The sequence below is a fragment of the Aquarana catesbeiana genome, linkage group LG05 (assembly GCF_042186555.1).
Source record: "Aquarana catesbeiana isolate 2022-GZ linkage group LG05, ASM4218655v1, whole genome shotgun sequence".
In the NCBI taxonomy this organism is placed as follows: domain Eukaryota; kingdom Metazoa; phylum Chordata; class Amphibia; order Anura; family Ranidae; genus Aquarana; species Aquarana catesbeiana.
Window position 1 is genome coordinate 527,471,834 of NC_133328.1, and position 24,175 is coordinate 527,496,008.

General features: G+C 44.6%; 1 protein-coding gene across 5 annotated transcripts in view; it reads left to right on the top strand.

The window, feature by feature from the left end:
- LOC141145220 (NXPE family member 2-like) overlaps positions 1-24,175 on the top strand; it is a 211,081-nt gene that overhangs the window by 182,626 nt on the left and 4,280 nt on the right. The gene's annotated exons all lie outside the window — the stretch shown is intronic.

The following is a 24,175-nucleotide window of genomic DNA, read 5'->3' on the forward strand; positions in this document are numbered from 1 at the left end:
TGAAAAAACAGCATGGGGGTCCTCCCAAAAATCCATACCAGGCCCTTTGGGTCTGGTATGAATATTAAGAGGAACACCGAACCAAAATCGAAAAAAAAAAAAATTGCGTGGGGGTCCCCCCAAATTCCATACAGGCCCTTCAGGTCTGGTATGGATATTAAGGGGAACCCTGCGCCAAAAAATAAATGGCGTGGGGGTCCCCCCAAAAATCCATACCAGACCCTTATCCGAGCACGCAACCTGTCAGGCCACAGAAAAAGAGGAGGGACGAGAGAGCGCCCCCCTCCTGATCCGTACCAGGCCACATCCTCTTAATATGGGGAGGGTGCTTTGGGGTAGCCCCCCAAAGCACCTTGTGTCCATGTTGATGGGGACAAGGGCCTCATCCCCACAACCCTTGCCCGGTGGTTGTGGGGGTCTGTGGGCGGTGACGGGTACGTCACCGTGTGGCCCTGCCCTCAATTATAAAAGAACTGTCACCTGAGAGGTCGGTCATTACGGCAGGAGCCTCTCATGGAGGCGGATCGGTGGCAGCATGCGGGGGGGGGGTTTAGTTCGGCAGAGCAAGAGAAGAAGATGAATGGACTTTGTGGGACATTTTTATTTTTTTATTTTTTAATAAAGGACTTGTCCCAAGATGTGTCATGTGGTTTTTTAAAATTTTGACACTTTTTTGTCAAATGGTAGGGGGTACAATGTACCCGTTACCATTTCAAACCGGGGGCCGGGATCTAGGGGTCCCCTTGTTAAAGGGGGCTTCCAGATTCTGATAAGCCCCCCTCCCACAGACCCCCACAACCACTGGGCAAGGGTTGTGGGGATGAGGCTCTTGTCCCCATCAACATGGAGGCAAGGTGCTTTGGGGGGCTACCCCAAAGCACCCTCCCCATGTTGAGGGCATGTGGCCTGGTACGGTTCAGGAGGGGGGTGCTCTCTTGTTCCCCCTCTTTTTCTGCAGCCTGCCAGGTTGCGTGCTCGGATAAGGGTCTGGTATGGATTTTGAGGGGGACCCCTATGCCATTTTTTTTTAAATTTGGCGCAGGGTACCCTTTAATATCCATACCAGACCTGAAGGGCCTAGTATGAAATTTGAGGGGACCCCCATGCAATTTTTTTTTTTTTTGGTTCGGGGTTCCCCTTAATATTCATACCAGGTATGGATTTTTGGGGGACCCCCCATGCTGTTTTTTTCAATGACTTTTATCTGTATATTGTATATTGACTTTTATTGTTTCACTTTAAGCATTATTAATTAAAATCACTGCTCCCGAAAAAACAGCCGTTTTTAAAACTTTTTTTTGCATTGATACATGTCCCCTGGGGCAGGACCCAGGTCCCCAAACACTTTTTATGACAATACCATGCATATAAGACTTTAAAATTAGCACTTTTGATTTCTCCCATAGACAATTAATTATAGCCGCAAGTAGTTTTAAATGACTTTTCCTTTCCTTTAAAAATGTAATTTTGTGCAGGGACTGTTCTAAAAACGGCAAAAAGGCGCCACTTTACAGGCAAACTGTAGACACCCCCAGGTACGAAATTTAAAGTAATATTTCACTTTTATTGTTTCACTTTAAGCGTTATTAAAATTACTGCTCCCGAAAAAACGTCTGTTTTTAAAACTTTTTTTGCATTGATACATGTCCCCTGGGGCAGGACCCAGGTCCCCAAACACTTTTTATGAAAATAACTTGCATATTAACTCTTAAAATTTGCACTTTTGATTTTTCATGTTCGTGTCCCATAGACTTTAACGGTGTTCGCGTATTTGAACAAATGTTTTGCCTGTTCGCATGTTCTGCTGCGATCCGAACCGGGGGGTGTTCAGCTCATCCCTATTTACTCCTGCTTTAATTGATAACAAGTAAACTATTAACACTTCTTTTTCTGAAAGTGTTCTTAATTTACAGTATTTTTTTCACACCTGCCTAAAACTTTTGCACAGTAGAGAGTGTACGTGTGTGTGTGTGTGTGTGTGTGTGTGTGTATGTGTATATATATATATATATATATATATATATATATATATATATATATACATATACAGTGCCTTCAAAAAGTATTTATACCCCTTGAAATTTTCCACATTTTGTCATGTTACAACCAGAATGTATTCTATTGGGGTTTTATGTGATAGACCAACACAAAGTGGCACATAATTGTGAAGTGGAAGAAAATTGATAAATGGTTTTCAAAATTTTTTACAAATAAATATCTGAAAAGTGTGGCGTGCATTTGTATTCAGCCCCCTTTACTCTAATACCCCTAACTAAAGTCTAGTGGAACCAATTGCCTTCAGAATTCATCTAATTAGTAAATAGGATCCATCTGTGTGTAATTTAATTTCAGTATAAATACAACTGTTCTGTGAAGCCCTCAGAGATTTGTTAAAGAACCTTAGTTAACAAACAGCATCATGAAGGCTAAGGAACACACCAGATAGGTCAGGGATAAATTTGTGGAGAAGTTTAAAGCAGGGTTAGGTTATAAAAATATATCCCAAGCTTCTCACGGAGCACTGTTCAATCCATCATCTGAAAATGGAAAGAATATGGCACAGCTGCAAACCTACCAAGACATGGCCGTCCACATAAACGGACAGACCAGGCAAGGAGAGCATTAATCAGAGAAGCAGCCAAGAGGCCCATGGTAACTCTGAAAGAGCTGTAGAGATCCACAGCTCAGGTGGGAGAATCTGACACGGGACAACTATTAGTCGTACACTCCACAAATCTGCCCTTTATGGAAGAGCGACAAGAAGAAAGCCATTGTTGAAAGAAAATCATAAGAAGTCCTGTTTGCAGTTTGTGAGAAGCCATGTGGGGGACACAGCAAACATGTGGAAGAAGGTGCCCTTTTTGGCCTAAAAGCAAAACGCTATGTGTGGCAGAAAAGGAACACTGCACAGCACCCTGAACACACCATCCCCACTGTGAAACATGGTGGAGGCAGCATCATGTTGTGGGGATGCTTTTCTTCACCAGGGACAGGGAAGTTGGTCAGAGTTGATGGGAAGATGGAGTCTGCAAAAGACTTGAGACTGGGGCAGACGTTCACCTTCTAGCAGGACAACAACCCTAAACATACAGCCAGAGCTACAATGGAATGGTTTAGATCAAAGCATATTCATGTGTTAGAATGGCCCAGTCAAAGTCCAGACCTAAATCCATTTGAGAATCTGTGGCAAGACTTGAAAATTGCTGTTCACAGATGCTCTCCATCCAATGTGGCAGAGCTTGAGCTGTTTTGCAAAAAAGAATGGGCAAAAATGTCACTCTCTAGATGTGCAAAGCGGGTAGAGACATCCCCAAAAAAGACTTGCAGCTGTAATTGCAGCGAAAGGTGGTTCTACAAAGTATTGACTCAGGGGGGCTGAATACAAATGCATGCCACGCTTTTCACATATTTATTTGTAAAAAAAGTTTGAAAACCGTTTATCGTTTTCCTTCCACTTTACAATTTTGTGCCACTTTGTGTTGGTCTATCACATGAAATCCCAATAAAATACATTTTACATTTTGGTTGTAACATGACAAAATGTGGAACATTTTAGGGGTATAAATATTTTTTCAAGGAACTGTGTATGTATGTGTGTGTGTGTGTGTTTGTATATATATACTGTGTATATATAATTTTTTTTTTGAAAATGTCCTCCTGAACCTTATTCTCCCCTCGATGTAATTTAACTACTTTCCGACTGCCCGCTGCAGTTGTATTGCGGCAAGGTGGCTTGGCTGCACCAATAAACGTACCTGTATGTCGTTTCGTGCACTAGCCGGTGTTGGCGTGTGTGCACCTATTGGCCAGAGGGAGAGCCATTCAGTGGGACCGGCAGATGCGATGTCTGCCGGCCACCTGCAATCGTTCCCCACAGAGGCAGAACAAGGATTTGCCTATGTAAACAAGGCAGATCGCCATTCTTTCAGGGGAGGACATAGAGATCTTGTCTTCCTGCTAAGCAGGAACACGGATCTCTGTGTTGTCCCAGTCACTCCATCCCCCACACAGTTAGAAAACACTCCCAGGGAGCACACTTAACCCCTTGATCGCCTCTGGTGTTAACCCCTTCCCTGCCAGTGTCATTAGTACAGTAACAGTGCATATTTTTAGCACTGATCACTGTAATAATGTCACTGGTTCCCAAAAAAATGTCAGTTAGTGTCTGTTGTAGTGTCGATTGGTTTGCTGCAATGTCGCAGTCTCGCTAAAAATCGCTGATCGCCTCCATAACTAGTAAAAAAAAATCGAATACAAAATTCCATAAAAATATCCCATAGTTTGAAGACACGATAATGTTTGCGCAAACCAATCAATATACACTTATTGGGATTTTTATTTACCAAAAATATGTAGTAGAATACATATTGGCCTAAATTGATGAAGAAATTTTGATTTTTAAAATTTTTTTTATTGGATATGTTTTATAGCAGAATGTAAAAAATACATTTTTTTTCGCTCTATTTTTGTTTATAGCGCAAAAAATAAAAACAGCAGAGCTGATCAAATACCACCAAAAGAAAGCTCTATTTGTGGAAAAAAAAGGACATCGATTTTATTTATGTACAGCGTGGCACGACTGCGCAATTGTTACCCTACTGCGCATGTGCGAGTCGCACTGCGCATCCTCACTAGTCCCTGCTGTCTTCTGGGACCTGTGTGTCTCCCAGAAGACAGTGTGTGGGGCGGAGGAGGGGCCGGACATGGCATAGATCACGCCTGCAGCGATCTATGCCCGGAAGTGGGAGCAAATACCTGGATTAGACAGGTATCTGCTTCCCCCCTGAAAGGTGCCAAATGTGACACTGGAGGAATCCAATCAGTGGAAGTTCCATTTTTCGGTAGAACTCTGCTTTAAGTGGTTTAAGGCTTCAACTATGTTTCCCTTTCCCCTTCTTTCTTCCAGACTGTACATATTAAAGTGATACTAAAGTCTAGTTTTTTTTTTTTTTAGTTAAAAGTAACAAACATGTTATACTTACAGTGCCTTGAAAAGGTATTCATATCCCTTGAAATTTTCCACATTTTGTCATGTTACAACCAAAAACGTAAATGTATTTTTTGGGATTTTATTTTTTTTTACAAATAAATATGTAAAAAGTGTGGCGTGCATTTCTATTCAGCACCCCTGAGTCAATACTTTGTAGGACCACCTTTTTTGTACCTTACAGCTACAAGTCTTTTTGTGTATGTCTCTACCAGCTTTGCACATCTAGAGTGAAATTGTTGCCCAATCTTCTTTACAAAATAGCTCAAGCTCTTTCAGATTGGATGGAGAGCGTCTGTGAACAACAATTTTTGCCACAGATCCTCAATTGAATTTAGGTCTGGACTTTGACTGGGCCATTCTAACATTTTAGTCGACTAAAATCTCCAGTACATTTTAGTCGACTAAAATCATTATAGTCCAAAAGTGAAGTTAAGTGTACTCTGCTTACCTTTGTATGAATTTCTGGATGAGTTTGCTGGAATGTCCGCAAATGATGCTTCAAGTTTGTTGTATTTCTACCAGTGAGTGTCACTCCACATGGTTTGCAAAGGGTCTTGTTGTCCTTAACATCACTGCTCTGGATTGTTTGAGGACAGTGAGGAGGCCTGTCATGCTGCAGAGTGCTCTGGACAGTGGTCTGAGGAGGCCTGTAATGCTGCAGAGTGCTCTGGACAGTGGTCTGAGGAGGCCTGTAATGCTGCAGAGTGCTCTGGATGGTGGTCTGAGGAGGCCTGAAATGCTGCACAGTGTTCTGGACGGTGGTCTGAGGAGGCCTGTAATGCTGCAGAGTGCTCTGGATGGTGGTCTGAGGAGGCCTGAAATGCTGCACAGTGTTCTGGACAGTGGTCTGAGGAGGCCTGAAATGCTGCAGACAATGCAGAGTGCTCTGGACGGTGATCTGAAGAGGCCTGTAATGCTGCAGAGTGCTCTGAATGGTAGTCTCAGGCAGGTCTTAGAGATGGCCTGTAATGCACAGTGCCCTGGATGCCGGTGGTCAGAGATGGCCTGTCGTAATGCTGCACAGTGCTGGATGGATGGTGGTTTCAGGTCTGAGGGATGGCCTGTAATGCACAGTGCCCTTGATACCACTGCCAGTGGTCAGAGGAGACATGTAATGCACACACAGTGCTCTGGACAGACGGTGGTCTGAGGAGAGGCCTACTATAATTGTAATGAACTACACAACTGCTACTCTACACACTCACAGTCTGCTTTGCGTTCTGTCTGCTCTGGACACCTGGCGGCGTGGTTCTCTCGTGAGTCGGGACTCTGGAGTGGGACAGACTCAGTCTTGTGGGGAATTGGAAGGCCTGGCTAGCCTGTAATGCACAGTGCTGCTCTCTCTGGTCTCTGGCAGTCGTCACAGTGCAGTCGAATGCAGTTGCTTGCTGGGAGCGGATTGTGGAAGCAGGCGGAGCTCCGTGAAAAAACAGAAGTTCATTCATGAGGGTAAATGTTCCTGCCCACATTTTCGTCCAGTTTTCAAGATGAAACGGATTTGATTTTCGTCATAGTTTTTGTCAGTGGACGAAAATGTGGTGTACTTTTCGTTTCGTTTTCATCAACACTGTAAAAATGCTGCTGACTAAAAATTTTGACGAAAGCGGTTTTGTTGACGAAATTAACACTGTTTTACACACACATCCAAACAACAGTTGTTGTGAACAGATTCATAGAAAAATAAAAAAGAATCCCACAAATCCATGTGCAAAACTTGAACAACTGTACACAGTGAAAATGTAAAATGTAACAATAAGTAAAACAGTCCAAAGTGTAATACTTTCAGTGCAGGAATCTGTGTATCCAGAGCATTAAAAAGGACATCGAGACTTGATGAAATCCCATTCCATATAATCAACAAACCTGCTTACCAGATACAAATGGTCCCCAATGCATAAGCAGTCAAAAAAGCTGAGAATGGTGGGGTTGATCTACTTGTGCATGGTAGCCAATCCACTTCTAACTTCAGCTTGTACTATTAAGCTTTGACTAAAAAACCTGGAAGCTGATTGGTTTCTATGCAGTGCTGCTCCGGATTTTGCACCCTTCAGTTTTAGTAAATTAACCATATCTTGGGTAGCACCCTCCTAGGTAGGTGCTAGGATAGACTTCAATAAGTTTTAAGTGCCGCACACGATCTGACTTTTTTACAACAAACATGCAAATTAGCTGTTTTGGAGCAACATCCGACCGTGTGTACGCTCCATTGGACAAACTTTTTCAGTTTCCATCGGACTTTTGTTGGCTGTGCGAACGGACAAACTTTCCGGCAACAAAAGTCCGATGGAGCAAAGTCCGATCGTGTGTACACAAAGCCATCGGACTTTTGTACAAACTACAGTACGCAGCCGCGAGAATGTTTCCCGGCGGCAGGGTACTGTACATCTCGCGCTAGCTGTAATAGGAAAAACACATTTTCCTACTGCGGCGGGCACGAGAGGGAATTCCCCTCTGGGGAATACCAAGCCCTTCGGTCTGGTATGGATTTTAAGGGGAACCCCCTACGCCGAAAAAAAACGGCGTGGGGGTCCCCCCAAAATCCATACCAGACCCTTGTCCGAGCACGCAGCCTGGCCGGTCAGGAAAGGGAGTGGGGACGAGCGAGCGCCCCCCCTCCTGAGCCGTACCAGGCCGCATGCCCTCAACATGGGGGGGTGGGTGCTTTGGGGGAAGGGGGCGCCCTGCAGGCCTCCCACCCCAAAGCACCTTGTCCCCATGTTGATGAGGACAAGGGCCTCTTCCCGACAACCCTGGCCATTGGTTGTCGGGGTCTGCGGGCGGGGGGGCTTATCGGAATCCGGGAGCCCCCTTTAATAAGGGGGCCCTCAGATCCCGGCCCCCCATCCTATGTGAATGAGTATGGGGTACATCGTACCCCTACCCATTCACCTAGGGAAAAAAGTGTCAATAAAAAACATAGTACACAGGTTTTTAAAGTAATTTAATTAGGCAGCTCCGGGGGCTTCTTCCGACTTCGGGGGTCCTCTTCCGACTTCAGGGGTCTTCTTCCGACTTCGGGGGTCATGACCACGCCCCCTTATGACCTCACAGTCCCAGCATGCCCCGGGACTGTGATGTCATAGGGGGGCGGGGTCACCGCCTATATAAGTCCGTTGCGGAGCGCACAGAGACCATTCCGGCTGGAGAGAGCGTCGTGTCAACATCTCTGGAAGAGAAGAGGGAAGAAGACGATCCAGAAGTCCGGACCACCGCTAGCAAAAGAGCGCCAAAAGATAGCGGTGGAGCGGGCAGAAGATGCGGACACCGGGAGAAGATGCCAGAGAGACCCCCGAAGTCGGAAGAAGACCCCCGAAGTCGGAAGAGGACCCCGAAGTCGGAAGAAGACCCCGGAGCTGCCTAATTAAATTACTTTAAAAACCTGTGTACTGTGTTTTTTATTGACACTTTTTTTCCCATACTCATTCACATAGGGTGGGGGGGCCGGGATCTGGGGGGCCCCCTTATTAAAGGGGGCTCCCAGATTCCGATAAACCCCCCGCCCACACACCCCGACAACCAATGGCCAGGGTTGTCGGGAAGAGGCCCTTGTCCTCATCAACATGGGGACAAGGTGCTTTGGGGTGGGAGGCTCGCAGGGCGCCCCCTTCCCCCAAAGCACCCACCCCCCATGTTGAGGGCATGCACCTGGTATGGTTAGGGAGGGGGGGCGCTTGCTCGTCCCCACCCCCTTTCCTGACCGGCCGGGCTGCATGCTCGGATAAGGGTATGGTATGGATTTGGGGGGACCCCTACGCTGTTTTTTCGGTGTAGGGGGTTCCACTTAATATCCATACCAGAACTAAGGGCCTGGTATGCCCCTGGAGGGGAACCCATGCCGGTTTTTATTTAAAATTTGTCGTGGAGTTCCCCCTCAAGATTCATACCAAACACAGTGCCTGGCATTGGCATTGGCGGGGATCCAAGTCGGATCCCCGCACCAGTGTCAACCCGGCTCGCAAGGTGTCAATCTCGCCAATAAAAGTGGCGAGATTCACACGATATCAGACAACAATACACAAGTTGACCAAAGGGTGGTGGTAAAGAGCTGAAAAACCATGTGATATGATGAAAGTTGGCTGGAAAAGTCCTGTCGTCTGTATGCAAGACAAACTTTTGGGCAACGCCCTTTGTACAAAAATCCAAGGGAAAGTTTGTACAAAGTCCTATCGTGTGTATGGGGCTTTAGAGTGTGTTTTTAATAGGTAAATTTAGCTGCCACGCTGTAGGCAGTGTGGCCATAATTTTGTGTAGGCAAAAGCATAGTTTGGCTTACTGTATCTAGTGAGCTGTGATTGTTTATTTAGGTCTGATCTGTGTGCTCTGCTGCTGCCAGTCTTCTGGATATCTCCCTCTGTATCCAGGTAACTTGAGAAGTTTCTGGATGATAGGTGGTGAGCTATGCAGATGGCAGCATGAATATTGATACAGCCCCCACCTATTCCAGAAAGTCAGACCCTGCTGGTACGTTGGGAGACTGTATTTATTCTGAGAGCACAGACAGCTCTGGGTCTTTAACCAGCATAGAGGAGTCTAGCTTGAGGGGTGCATGCTCCTCTCTCAGGCACAAGCTGCCATGAGGAGGCCTCAGATGCGTGACCTGAGGGAGAAATGCTGTGATCCCACGTGCTTAGAAAAACTGACTGAGGGGAGCTGTCTACCATAGATCTGTCTGGCATCACTGGAGGGCATCGATTGGAAGAAGGGTCCATCTGTCCTTGGGCCTTGTGAGAACAGACATTGAAGCATATTGGGGACCTTGTGCTGTAGCTATCCCTCTGGTGCCCTGTTATAGTTAGCTGTGGGACTATTAAAGGGGACACAGTTTGGTGTCCTGAAGAGCTCTGTCCAGACACTTTCCTACTTAAAGGGACTTTGCTCTTTTGGCTCTACTGTTTATTACAAGCCCAGACTTCATCAAAGCTTGTCCTGAAAGGAAAACCAAGTCCTCAGTTATACATACAATAGTTCTTATCTTTGGAGTATTCCACCACTTCTGTCATCCCTATGCAATTTCTCCAAAAATAAAAACAAAAACTACATCCCCTAGACTGGTCTTTGGAGAAAGAGTGAATGAGCCTGTTGTGTGATGGCTGCGGGGCAGAAAGAAGACCTGGACAGTAAATCCTGCGACTCCTATGAGAGTAGCGCTACACCTGTATAGCAAAAATATATGGAACAAATTGTTCCAAAAAGGCAAAGTTTATTGGCACTATATGCGGCAGAGGTGATATAAATCCATAAAGTTCATTACAATCAATAAAAGCATATCATATTTGTTAAAACATTACCTCCAAAATTGGGGACATCTATTGCAAGAATAATACCCAACAGTAGAATGGGAGTAAGACACCCCCCTAATGATCATACAAATCTTAATCCAATTTACTCTATATTGATACCCAATTACTTTTCCAAGTCCAAAAACGTCAACACGCTTCTTCAGGATAGTCAGGTTTATATTGCACTAAATATAACAAAAATACATACAATTACACATAGTTAGCAATAATCCATGAATACAACACATACATCTTAGCGCAATCCATTGGATACTTACATCGTGAAGACAAACAATACATCACAGACTGCTAGCCCAAGCTCTTCGAGAACAAAGTCAGAATGGGGAGACAGTGATAAAACTCTCTGATAAGGATGGGAACATTGAGTACACAGTAAGATACTGCACATTGTTTTTCAAAAAGTTTTTTCGCATTCACAAAAAAACTCTACTAACCCTGCATGAGTTATTTTATGAAGTCAGATGGTATCTTAGTAGTGAAAATATATGGTAATTTAATGCCTGGTGTCAGCATCCGTATTTATTACCAGTAGTAAATACCGCATTCTTAAGGATCGGGCGGCTGCTGGGATCCTTAACAACTAATAACTTTCATAGTTGTTAAAGCGAAGTTCCAATTCCCTAATTCATAATTTTTTTTAAAAGCTCCACCGTAATTGTTTACACTTCAACTGCAACATTTTGATAATGTCAGTAATGTGGTCATTTTATTTTATGTTTAAATAGTGCAAACCTAACCTGATCTCGGAAGCAGGCGAGGTCCATTTCTGTTGTGGGCATCTGAGGCTCTCTTGTATTCATTTCTGGGAATCGGTGCAGCTGGTTAACCAGCATGCACCTCCTGATCTTGTGCTTGCTCAGTAATGCTACTGCGCTGCGCTCTTTCTTCCTGACAGGTTGCCATAGCAATGGCGGCGTCTGTGGAAGTTCCCACTTCCTTATTATGGCAACCTGTCAATCAGAGTACATCCCAGATGGAAATCACACGAGCTTAAGTTATTAGGCGATTCTCATGGACACCTGGGATAGAGGACGCCGATATCCTAGGAGTCCATGGGAATCGTCTAGTTACGGCATCGCCTAGGCTGCTGGAGCTGGAAGTGCTCCAGGTAATAAAGGAAAAAAGGTATTTAGAAAAAAAGAAATAGTTGCCATTTACAATAGAAATGTGGATGGGCATGGGATAGATTACAAGTTAAAAAAAAGGGTGCAACACTACTTTAAGGAGCGGGCAGCCGGCAAGTCCTTAACAACCGATGAGTGTAAAAAAAAAGAATTGCCGGAAATTTAAAAAAAAAAAAAAAACGGTGTGGGGTCCCCCTTCAATCCATACTAGGGTCTTCAGGTCTGCTATGAATTTTGAGGGGAACTCCCATGGCAATTTTTTAAAAAAATTGGCGTGAGGTTCCCCCCCCCCAAAATCCATACCAGACCCTTATCTGAGCATGCAGCCCAGCAGGTCAGCAAAGGGGGAGGATAAGCAACCACCCCCCTCCTGAACATACCAGGCCACATGCCCTCGTAATGGGGGGGTGCTTTGGGTCAGGGGGGCTCTGCCCGCCAAAGTACCTGGCTGGTGGTTGTGGGGGTCTGCGGGCGGGAGGCATATTGGAATCTGGAAGCCCCCTTTAACAAAGTGACCCCCAGATCCCAACTACCCCTTATGTGAATGAGTAGGGAGTACATGGTAGAAGTGTAGTGCAAAAAAAAAAAAAAAAAAAACACAGGAGGCAGTTTTTGACAAGTCCATTAGTAAAAAACTAAAATAAAAACAATTTTGCCCCGGTGTAGATCCATCATCAATCACAACAAATTATTTATTTCCTTCTGTGAATTGAGTTTAATGCCTGTGGTATTTACTTAGCATTTTCAATGTTTTGTGGTAAATACCGCAGAGCAGTATAATAAATTGATGGTTTCAGGGTCACATGCGGTATTTAGGTAAAATATGTGTCTGGACACCTACATACCGCATGCAATCTGGTTCTGTGAATGGAGCCCAATATGTCCTAAAATTTTAGAAAATTTGGTATGGTCTAAGCCAGTATCTGAAGATATGAAGATATAGTTGAGGAATTTTATAGAGTTTTCTGCATTATTGCTACAAGCCTACCATTGGGACATCTTAGATAAGGACATATATGAAGCAATCTAATGCTGTTTAGTTATACCTGCGCCCCGGGCTGGAGGCTGGCAGAAAAGTGAACAAATTAAAATTAATCCAAACAAAATTAAAAATAAAAAAAAAATTTAAATATATATATATATATATATATATATATATATATATATATATATATATACAGTATCTCACAAAAGTGAGTACACCCCTCACATTTTTGTAAATATTTTATTATATATTTTCATGTGACAACACTGAAGAAATGACACTTTGCTACAATGTAAGTAGTGAGTGTACAGCTTGTATAACAGTGTAAATTTGCTGTGCCCTCAAAATAACTCAACACAAGCCATTAATGTCTAAACTGCTGGCAACAAAAGTGAGTACATCCCTAAGTGAAAATGTCCAAATTGGGCCCAAAGTGTCAATATTTTGTGTGGCCACCATTATTTTCCAACACTGCCTTAACCCTCTTGGGCATGGAGTTCACCAGAGCTTCACAGGTTGCCACTGGAGTCCTCTTCCACTTCTCCATAACACCATGGAGCTGGTGGATGTTAGAGACCTTGCGCTCCTACACCTTTTGTTTGAGGATGCCCCACAGATGCTCAATAGGGTTTAGGTCTGGAGACATGTTTGGCCAGTCCATCACCTTTACCCTCAGCTTCTTTAGGAAGGCAGTGGTCATCTTGGAGGTGTATCTGGGGTCGTTATTATGTCGGAATACTGCCTTGCGGCCCAGTCCCCGAAGGGAGGGGATCATGCTCTGATTCAGTATGTCACAGTACATGTTGGCATTCATGGTTCCCTCAATGAACTGTCCATGATACTCCCACCACCATGCTTGACTGTAGGCAAGACACACTTGTCTCTGTACTCATCACCTGGTTGCCACCATACACGCTTGACACCATCTGAACCAAATAAGTTTATCTTGGTCTCATCAGACCACAGGCCATGGTTCCAGTAATCCATGTCCTTAGTTTGCTTGTCTTCAGTAATCTGTTAGTGGGCTTTCTTGTGCATCATCTTTAGAAGAGGCTTCCTTCTGGGACAATAGCCATGCAGATCAATTTGATGCAGTGTGTGGTGTATGGCCTGAGCACTGACAGGCTGACCCCCCACTCCTTCAACCTCTGAAGCAATGTCGACAGCACTCATAGGTCTATTTCTTAAAAACAACCTCTGGATATGAAGCTGAGCACGTGTCCTTAACATCTTTGGTCGACCATGGCGAGGCCTGTTCTGAGTTGAACCTGTCCTGTTAAACTGTATGGTTATGGCCACCATGCTGCAGCTCAGTTTCAGGGTCTTGGCAATCTTATTATAGCCTAGGCCATCCTTATGTAGAGCAACAATTCTTTTTTTTCAGATCCTCAGAGTTCTTTGCCATGAGGTGCCTTATTAAACTTCCAGTGACCAATATGATAGAGTGAGAGTGATAACACCAAATTTAACACACCTGAGACCTTGTTACACTAACGAGTCACATGACACCAGGGAGGGAAAATGGCTAATTGGGCTCAATTTTGCACATTTTCACTTATGGGTGTACTCACTTATTTTGCCAGTGGTTTAGACATTAATGGCTGTGTGTTGAGTTACTTTGAGGGGACAGCAAATTTACACTGTTGTACAAGCTGTACACTCACTACTTTACATTGTAGCAAAGTGTCATTTCTTCAGTGTTGTCACATGAAAAGATATAATCAAATATTAACTGAAATGTGAGGGGTGTACTCAGTTTTGTGAGATACTGTAAATTTATTAGGGTTGCTGCTGGATGATTGGTTAGAAAACCTGTAATGTTAATCCGAAAAAATACAGTGCTGCCACTATCGACCTAATCTGTGTATATAATACATCCTATCTAATCATGATTTATATGAATTCATCAACTTTTAGTATGATACATAAACATGGTGCGTGCATCATAAATTTAATATACAAATCAGAAAAATAAATCAGAAAATAATAGTGTTAATTACAAGTCAGTGCTTACATTTTTATTTTCAAATAAAGTGTTCTGTGCAGTATTGCAATATAAGTGATTATTCTTTATTTAGTGATATAGCTCTGTGGCGTGCTCCCCTCCTATGGTCCCACACTCACCGACAGCAAGAGTCAATCAAGCATGACAGGTTTGTAAATGAGTAGTCTCTCTGTACTTCACCTCCACTCTCTCAATATAATCTCCAGGCAACGGTAGATTCACTCACTGAGTCAAAAAAACATACTGTATCAGGTGTGTGGATGAATGGTCTCTTATGTTCCTTTTCTTCTCTCTCAGTAAATCTCCGGACTCAATACTAGATAAGCACTTGAACGACCGCAACATACAGGGATATACAATGTAATACTGACATATAATCACACACATAGGTTGGACTTGATGGGCTTGTGTCTTTTTTCAACCTCACCTACTATGTAATTATGTAATACAGCATTTCTGCGACATACAGTGGCGTAGCGTGGGGGGTGCGGGGGGTGCCTTGGCCCCGGGCGCGACATTTAGGGGGGCGCAATTTCGTGCCAGTAGTGTCACTACTGGCTGCCTCCTCCTAATTTAATTTCCTGTGTCCCCCGCGCTCTGCCGCCATGTCCAGTGTTTGGCGCCCTGTGATTGCGCGTATGGGGGTCATGTGCGGCGTGGGGCTGGCCTATCCGCGATCACGGTTGCTCCTGAAGTCCCGCCTCCGCACATGACCCCCATACGCCCAATCACAGTGCGTCGGGAAACAATGAACATGCTGGCCGGAGCGCGGTGGAGATGAGCACTGGAGAGTGTGAGCCGCCAGGGTAGCTGTCTTCTCCTCCTCCTATCCTCCAGACAGATGCAAGACAATAAGGTGAGGAATGGATAAACACGGGGGGGGGGAGAAGAGACAGGCGCCGTATATGTAGTGTCAGTATAGGAAGACTAGGCAGGACAGTATAGTGTACAGTGTAGTATAGTGGTCAGTATAGTGTAGTGGACAGTGTAGTATAGTGGTCAGTGTAGTATAGTGGTCAGTATAGTGTAGTGGACAGTGTAGTGTAGTGGTCAGTGTAGTGGACAGTGTAGTGGACAGTGTAGTATAGTGGTCAGTATAGTGTAGTGGACAGTGTAGTGTAGTGGACAGTGTAGTATAGTGGTCAGTGTAGTATAGTGGACAGTGTAGTATTGTAGTCTGTATAGTGTAGTGGACAGTGTAGTGTAGTGGTCAGTGTAGTGTAGTGGACAGTGTAGTGTAGTGGACAGTGTAGTGTAGTGGTCAGTATAGTGTAGTGGTCAGTATAGTGTAGTGGTCAGTGTAGTGTAGTGGACAGTGTAGTGGTCAGTATAGTGTAGTGGTCAGTGTAGCATTGTGATCAGTATAGTGTAGTGGTCAGTGTAGTGTAGTGGACAGTGTAGTGGTCAGTGTAGTGTAGTGGACAGTGTAGTATTGTGGTCAGTATAGTGTAGTATAGTGGTCAGTGTAGTGTAGTGGACAGTGTAGTATTGTGGTCTGTATAGTGTAGTGGACAGTGTAGTATAGTGGTCAGTGTAGTGTAGTTCTCAGTGTAGTGGTCAGTATAGTGGAGAGTATAGTGTAGTGGTCAGTATAGTGTAGTGGACAGTGTAGTGTAGTGGTCAGTGTAGTGGACAGTGTAGTGGACAGTGTAGTATAGTGGTCAGTATAGTGTAGTGGACAGTGTAGTGTAGTGGACAGTGTAGTATAGTGGTCAGTGTAGTATAGTGGACAGTGTAGTATTGTAGTCTGTATAGTGTAGTGGACAGTGTAGTGTAGTGGTCAGTGTAGTGTAGTGGACAGTGTAGTGTAGTGGTCAGTGTAGTGTAGTGGTCAGTATAGTGTAGTGGTCAGTATAGTATAGTGGTCAGTGTAGTATAGTGGTCAGTGTACTGTAGTGGACAGTGTAATGGTCACTGTAGTGTAGTTCTCAGTGTAGTATAGTGGTCAGTATAGTATAGTGTAGTGGACAGTGTAGTTTTCAGTGTAGTGATCAGTATAGTGGTCAGTGTAGTGGACAGTATAGTGGTCAGTGTAGTATAGTGGTCAGTGTAGTGGACAGTATAGTGGTCAGTGTAGTTTAGTGGACAGTATAGTGGTCAGTGTAGTTCTTAGTGTAGTGGACAGTATAGTATAGTGGTTAGTGTAGTGGACAGTATAGTGGTCAGTGTAGTGTAGTGGACAGTGTAATGGTCACTGTAGTGTAGTTCTCAGTGTAGTATAGTGGTCAGTATAGTATAGTGTAGTGGACAGTGTAGTTTTCAGTGTAGTGATCAGTATAGTGGACAGTATAGTGGTCAGTGTAGTGGACAGTAAAGTGGTCAGTGTAGTTCTTAGTGTAGTGGACAGTATAGTGGTCAGTGTAGTATAGTGGTCAGTGTAGTGGACAGTATAGTGGTCAGTGTAGTGTAGTGGACAGTATACTGGTCAGTGTAGTGTAGTGGGCAGTATAGTGGTCAGTGTAGTTTTAGTGTAGTGGACAGTATAGTATAGTGGTCAGTGTAGTTTTAGTGTAGTGGACAGTATAGTATAGTGGTCAGTGTAGTGCGTAATGGTCAGTAAAGGAATCAGGTTGGTCAGTGTTGAAATAAAGTAGGTTGGTGTAGTGGTCAGTATAGGAATCAGGTAGGTCAGTACTATTGTATTTGAAGGGACTCAGGGAGTGATAAAAGTCCACAGGTTGGGGGGGGGGGGCGCAAATTACTTGCCTTGCCCCGAGTGCTGACAAACCACGCTATGCCACTGGTGACATAGGAAAGGAAGATAGTGATCTCCCCATAGTGTAGTATTATTAGGCTTTATTAAAAAGTTAAAAAAGCATTTGTAAACATCAGATAGCTGCCTCGGCGTGTGGATCAGCTGTAATTCACTTGTCAATGACTGTCCTCGCTTGACCAGTTTGGCCCCTCCCATTGGGTGTCTTCAGAGCTGTGTTGCAGCTTGTATGCCTGAAAGACAGGAGCCACACTGGACCAAAGCTTTTGGCAGCCCTCTAGGCCAAGGCTAAGAGGTGGCTGGCCTACACCATCTGCAGCCAGGCAAGGTCATGTGTGAAAATAGCATTAACCTTCTGACATCCCTTTTCCTGGGAAAAATCACATATGTACCTTGCTTGGCATTTGTCCTCAAAGTGGTTGTGCAGAGGTTTATCATGATGTAACCAGAGGATTCCAGGGGGTCCTTCCACCAGGCTAGAAGGGTTTGTGGCCACTCTAGGTGGTCATACCCAGCCAGTGTTCGCATGGCAATAACCCAGCCCCAATATCAATTACCCCCAACCAGTGACGTCACCAAGGTGGGGCCACAGGGGCCCTGACCCCCCCAACATCATACTGTGCCCCCCAATTAAAATGATCAGCACAGCAATTATACAGAGTGATTCTCTGTAGGCTCTCAGCTGCTAGAGGGAGAGACACACAGAGGGCATCGCTCTGTAATTGCTGTGCTCCCTGTCCTGTTGTGTAAAGTTTGCAGTCCGGGTCTTCTGCTTGTCATAATGACAGAAGACAGAGCCAGCTCCAGCAACAGTGTTTCCACCTCTAAGCCCACCCCTGTGTGTGTGCAAAACAACATCTCCAACCTGTGCACACAGCAGTAAGATGCAGGGCTGCATTATGTCATTGTCCCGACTCCCGACCAGGGAGGGGGGATATTTGCATCTCATCTCAGTGTTAGCCATTAATGCTTTGTCTGAGCTGCAGCCCCTCCCTCTTCCCCGCCTGCCACATTTTGACTTCAGTTCAAGGAAGAAGCCAGAATCAGTGCCAGCGCCCATGTAAGTTTTTTTTTCTTTATGTTTACATCAGGGAGGGGGAGAAGGAGGTTTTGCAGCAGTAGGGACAGCCATAGATACATAATTTTAGCCCAGGTAATGGAGGAAGAGGGGAACATGACCAGCATTCTCTTATATATTCATGTTGTCATGTATTTACTCTGGCACTATTACCTAACCTGGCACTACCACACTAACCTGGCACTACTACCTAACCAGGCACTATACCACCCTAACCTGGCACTTCCACCTAACCTGCCACTACCACCTAACCTGCCACTATAGCACCCTAACCTGTCACTACCACCCTAACCTGACACTACCACCTAACCTGCCACTATACCACCCTAACCTGGCACTACAACTTAGCCTGGCACTACCACCTAATCTGGCACTATACCACCCTAACCTGGCACTTCCAAATAACCTGGCACTACCATCTAGCCTGCCACTACCATCTAGCTTGCCACTACCACCTAACCTGGCACTACCACCTAGCCTGCCACTGACACTACCACCTAGCCTGCCACTACCACCTAACCTGGTACTATCACCTAACCTGGCACTACCACCTAGCCTGCCACTACCACCTAGCCTGCCACTACCACCTAACCTGGCACTACTGTATATCACCTAACTATGCTCTATATCGACCTAACTTGGCACTATATCACCCTAACCTGGCACTATATCACTTAACCTGGTACTATATCACCTAAGCTGGCACTATATCATCTTCCAATATACTACCCTAACATCACTTGACGTCAGGGTACGGTGCACTGCCTGTCTGCTTGGGGGGGTGCCAGATATAGGATTCTGCCAATTTTGGAAAACCATTTATAATTTTCCTTCCACTTCACAGTTATGTGCCACTTTGTGTTGGTCTATCACTTAAAATCCAAATAAAATACATTGTGTTTTTGGTTGTAACATGACAAAATGTGGGAAATTCCAAGGGGTATGAATACTTTTCCAAGGCACTGTGTGTGTGTGAGTGCAATCAATGAGTACCCATGCAATATATACACACACACACACTATATTACCGAAAGTATTGGGATGCCTGCCTTTACATGCACATGAACTTTAATGGAATCCCAGTATTAGTCCGTAGGGTTCAATATTACGTTGGCTCACCCTTTGCAGCTATAAGAACTTCAACTCTTCTGGGAAGGCTGTCCACAAGGTTTAGGAGTGTGTCTATGGGAATGTTTGACCATTCTTCCAGAAGAGCATTTGTGAGGTCAGGCACTGATGTGGACTAAAAGGCCTGACTCGCAGTCTCCACTCTAATTCATCCCAAAGGTGTTCTATTGGGTTGAGTTCAGGACTCTGTGCAGGCCAGTCAAGTTGCTCCACCCCAAAATCGCTCATCCTTATCTTTATGGACCTTGCTTTGTGCACTGGTCCAAATCATTTGGTGGACGGGGGATTATGGTGTCAGGCTGTTTTTCAGGGGTTGGGCTTGGCCCCTTAGTTCCAGTGAAGGGAATTCTTAAAGCGTCAGCATTCAAAGACATATTGGATAATTTCATGCTCCCAACTTTGTGGGAACAGTTTGGGGTTGGCCCTTCTTGTTCCAACATGACTGCGCAACAGTACACAAACAAGGTCCATAAAGACATAGATGAGCGAGTTTGGGGTGGAGAAACACACTGACCTGAAGATCTATTTTTTCCTACTGCTGGCACCACTCTGGAGACCACTAGCCTTCCTGGTGGTATGATTAGGTCAGATTTTTGATGCTCAAAGCAGTACAATGTTTTGGAAATTTGGCATTTTATAATGTAGGTCTGTAATTCTTAGGAATAACACACTTAAATCTGTCCAAACAAGAGTCTAGTAGACATCCTGGGTATGATAAATTTTGAATCACGAAATCATAAATTATAATATAATAAATAATTATAACAACTAATAATAATAAAAAATATTCAATAATGTAATCAAATCAAAAACACTGAAATTTGCTCAGTTGCAGAATTGTTGCTGTCATTACTTTCAGTGCTTGATGACGGATTTCCCCACAAATCACTATCGCTCAATTCTGCAAGTTATTCTAATTTATTATCGCTGTTTTCTAGCTGGTCTAAAACCATTTTTGATGTAAAGGGACACTTTTTGGTTGCTATGGACAATCTCCAGTTTCCAGGCAGAAAGAACAGTATTTATATTATAAAACTGCATGCAGGGCACTGGACAGACCACTAGGGACAAAAGGGATGTGATACAGTTATGTAATGTTACAGATTACAGTGTACTGTATGTGTATTGTGTTTTTAACTTTTGGAATTTGGCGCTGGGCTCCGTCCCCATGCGGCGTAATGCTCACAGGGAACGGAGCTTGGCACTGTGATGAATTGAGCGTAGACATGGCTCGCACACACAGCAGGGAGACATCGCAGGATCCTGGGGACAAGGTAAGTAACTTTGCCTGGATCCTGAGATGTGATCCCAAGTGTGGCTGGGGGTTACCGCTTTTGGTACTGAAAATTCACACTGGGGAATACCATTAGGGAGGTTAGCTGGGATAAGAGGTGGAGTCACTATGCATGAGACAGGATCCAGCACTACAGAGGAGGCATCGGCTTATGCGGCACTTGCTCGCTACTACAGCTCCAACTTTACAAGTAGTCCCTCTGCATTGCGTCTGGTGCTCATTCGGGGGGGGGGGGGCAGCAAACCAACACAACCCGACCCCTTGGCGGGAGACAAGGCCACCCTACCGGGAGACAGACCTTAATTCGGAGAGTGCGGGGAACAGGGAAACACCCCCCCCCCACGGGAGACGGACGGCCTCCTTAGATTAGGAGGCATATGTCCTGCCCGGGATGACTCCAATCTCCCCTCCTCCTCTCTCCCCTGTTCGAGTTGGGGAGTGCTGGATGCTGGATGGCTGAGCCGCTGTAGCTTAGCCATCCCTGAAGTCACATTGGTGGCTGGTGGGTCAGTCGGTCTTCCTCTGCTTCTCCTTCGGCCGTGCGTAAGTAATAAGTCTCACGACCTGCTTCCTGATTGGCTGGGAGAAGAATAAGTGTGACAATAGCAAATATTCATTCGCTATTTTCACACAACTGGGTGGGCTCAGGGAGCAGTGCTCTGCGCCCCGAGCCCACCCTTTTTTGAAGCCTTTTAGAGCCTCTGGCTCTAATCGCATGCTTAAAAAAAAAAAACCCCATTGGAATCCATAAGTCCGGCACCCTGCATGCAGATCAGGGGGCCGGACGCATGGGTAGGGGGAGCGGCGCCCTTGTGCGCCTCTAATAGGCGGGCTGCCACTGGTTGGTCTTATCCCCTAGGTGAGGGCACATCGAATGAGGGGATTATCACTAATACATGTGGATGACTGGAGCACATAGTGGTGAACACTAATTAAGGAAGCAGTCATTTGGATATGTGAACACAAGCCTGTTTTTTATGAAAGATTGAGCATATGCAAGCAAATTCATACCAAAGGACACTTTATGTAATGATGCATTGTTTGTTTTGTTTTGTTAATGTTTGATATGATATGCTGAGTTTGAAAATTGCTGTGCAAACAGATTTAAAGGGATACTAGCACATTAGCATTTGGGAGCACGGCACCACTTTTGAATATAATTTGGCATCACGCTTGATGTTGGATTTACAACAAGGAAATTTTGGGGGGAATTTAATTTATTTAAAAAGACTTGTTATGCCGGTGACTTTATTTCTAGGTTACAATTTTTTTTTCTAAATGATTGGGGTACTATGTACCCCACACTCATTCACATTGGGGGTTGGTATCTGGGTGAATCCAATAAGCCCCCAGCCCTCAGACTCCCACAACCCTGGACTTTGTCCTCATCAAAATACGTACCAAGTGTTTGGTCAGGGGGTTCCCCCCGGCAAGGCACCCTCCCATGTTGAAAGCATATGGGCTGGTATGGATCAGGAGGAGGGATGCATGCTCCTCCCCCCCTTCCTGGCCAGCCAGGCTGCATGCTTATATTAAGGGTCTGGTTTGGATTTGGGGGGGGGGGGCTTCTGCATTTTTTTGGGTGTGTTTGCATGGTGTCCCCCTTAAAATTCATATCAGACCCAAAAGATCTGGTATGGACATCCTAGGGGACCTCAGGCAATTTTTTAATAGTGTGAGGTTCCCCTTTAAAATCCACACCAGACCCAAAGGGTCAAATGATTTGGGCCAGTGCACAAAGCAAAGTCCATAAAGACATGGATGAGCGAGTTTGGGGCGAAGGAACTCGACTGGCTTGCACAGAGTCCTAACCTCAAATTGACAGAACACCTTTGGGATGAATTAGAATGGAGACTGCGCGTCAGACCTTCTTTCCAACATCAGTGCCTGACCTCACAAATGCTCTTCTGGAAGAATGGTCAAACATTCCCATAGACACACTCCTAAACCTTGTTGACAGCCTTCCCAGATGAGTTGGAGCTGTTATAGCTAAGGGTGGGCCAACTCAGTATTGAACCCTACAGATGAAGACTGGGATGCCATTAAAGTTCATGCATGTGTAAAAGTAGGCGTCCCAATACTTTTGGTAATATAGTACAAAGTCTAAAACAATAAAAGTAAGTATGAGAGCAAGCGATAGAAATTGGAACGGGACTTTACATGAGGCATGTCAAGGAGTTGATATAAAGTTGTTAATCAAAGGATAAATTAGATTAATTTTTACCAATACTAAATCAATGATCCATGGTATTAAACTTATATCAATAAACAATAATATAGACTGAAAGGCGTAATCACAAAGGATTTACATAATAATATTCATATAAAATCATTTAATAATATTAATCACTGGACATGATAGAGTTGGTACAAAATACATCGAACAATAAACATAATTGATACAATTGATACAAAGGTCAATACATAAAAAATGAATGAATATGAAAGTTAAAGGCATCCATTAATTGGTAACTTAACACGTTTCTTAGCTTTCAACCAGTCATTAGGAGTCAGATGCATAGTAGCTATAAAATAGGATAATGAAACGCTAGTTAGTATATAAAGCCCTCTACGTGGGTAAAAGGTAAGTAAAAAGGAAACACCAGTTTCAATGATACTCACAAATCACCACAGGTTGATCACAACTCCTATAGTGGGATTTATAGGTGGTCTGGGTTAACAGGGTCTCACCCGGGGTTGAGGCAGAGAAAATTCCCCATGATAACCCAAGGAAAGCAGCCGCCAAGGGCATCGGAGCACCCCAAAACACCGCTACGTGGGAGTGGGCAACCAAGCCGCAAAACACATCAGATTCTGTAAAAAGGGAAGGTGTAGATTATTAGGTAAATTTAAAAAGGCAAGCAGTGGGTTAATGTGGAAGTGAATGTTACATCCATAGGTACACACCAAGGGATGAGTGTGTGTAAATATATTAAGCACTAAGGACCACTAAGAGACATGGACCAGATATGTGTGAGAGTATGTGAAAAAACACAACAAAAATCAAAAAGATGAAAAAGATCAATTTATGTGGACCATAAGGGTATGCAGCAAAAACAAAAAACACAAAAATCACAATGGTGGATGTGGAGGGAGGATGAATAGTGAAGTGGTTACCTGTCTTGTCAATGTGTAGTGCAGACTGATCACTTCCCCACTGCAGCGGTGTATGGAGTGAACTGGCTAGTGGCCGCCGCTGAAGTACCCTGGGTAGGGGGCGTGTTCACGCTAGCGTCATGTGAGAGCGTCAGAGCAGCGTGTAGGAAGGAAGGGATCTCCCCTCGCGATACCCGCCCGCCTACCGCTGTAACGCAGGGGAGATCCCTTCCTTCCTACACGCTGCTCTAACACTTTCACATGATTCCCCCTACCCAGAGTACTTCAGTGGTGGTCACTAGCCAGTTCACTCCATACACCGCTGCATTGGGGAAGTGATCAGTCTGCGCTACACATTGACGAGACAGGTAACCACTTCACTATTCATCCTCCCTCCACATCCACCATTGTGATTTTTGTGTTTTTTGTTTTTGTTTTTGCTGCATACCCTTATGGTCCACA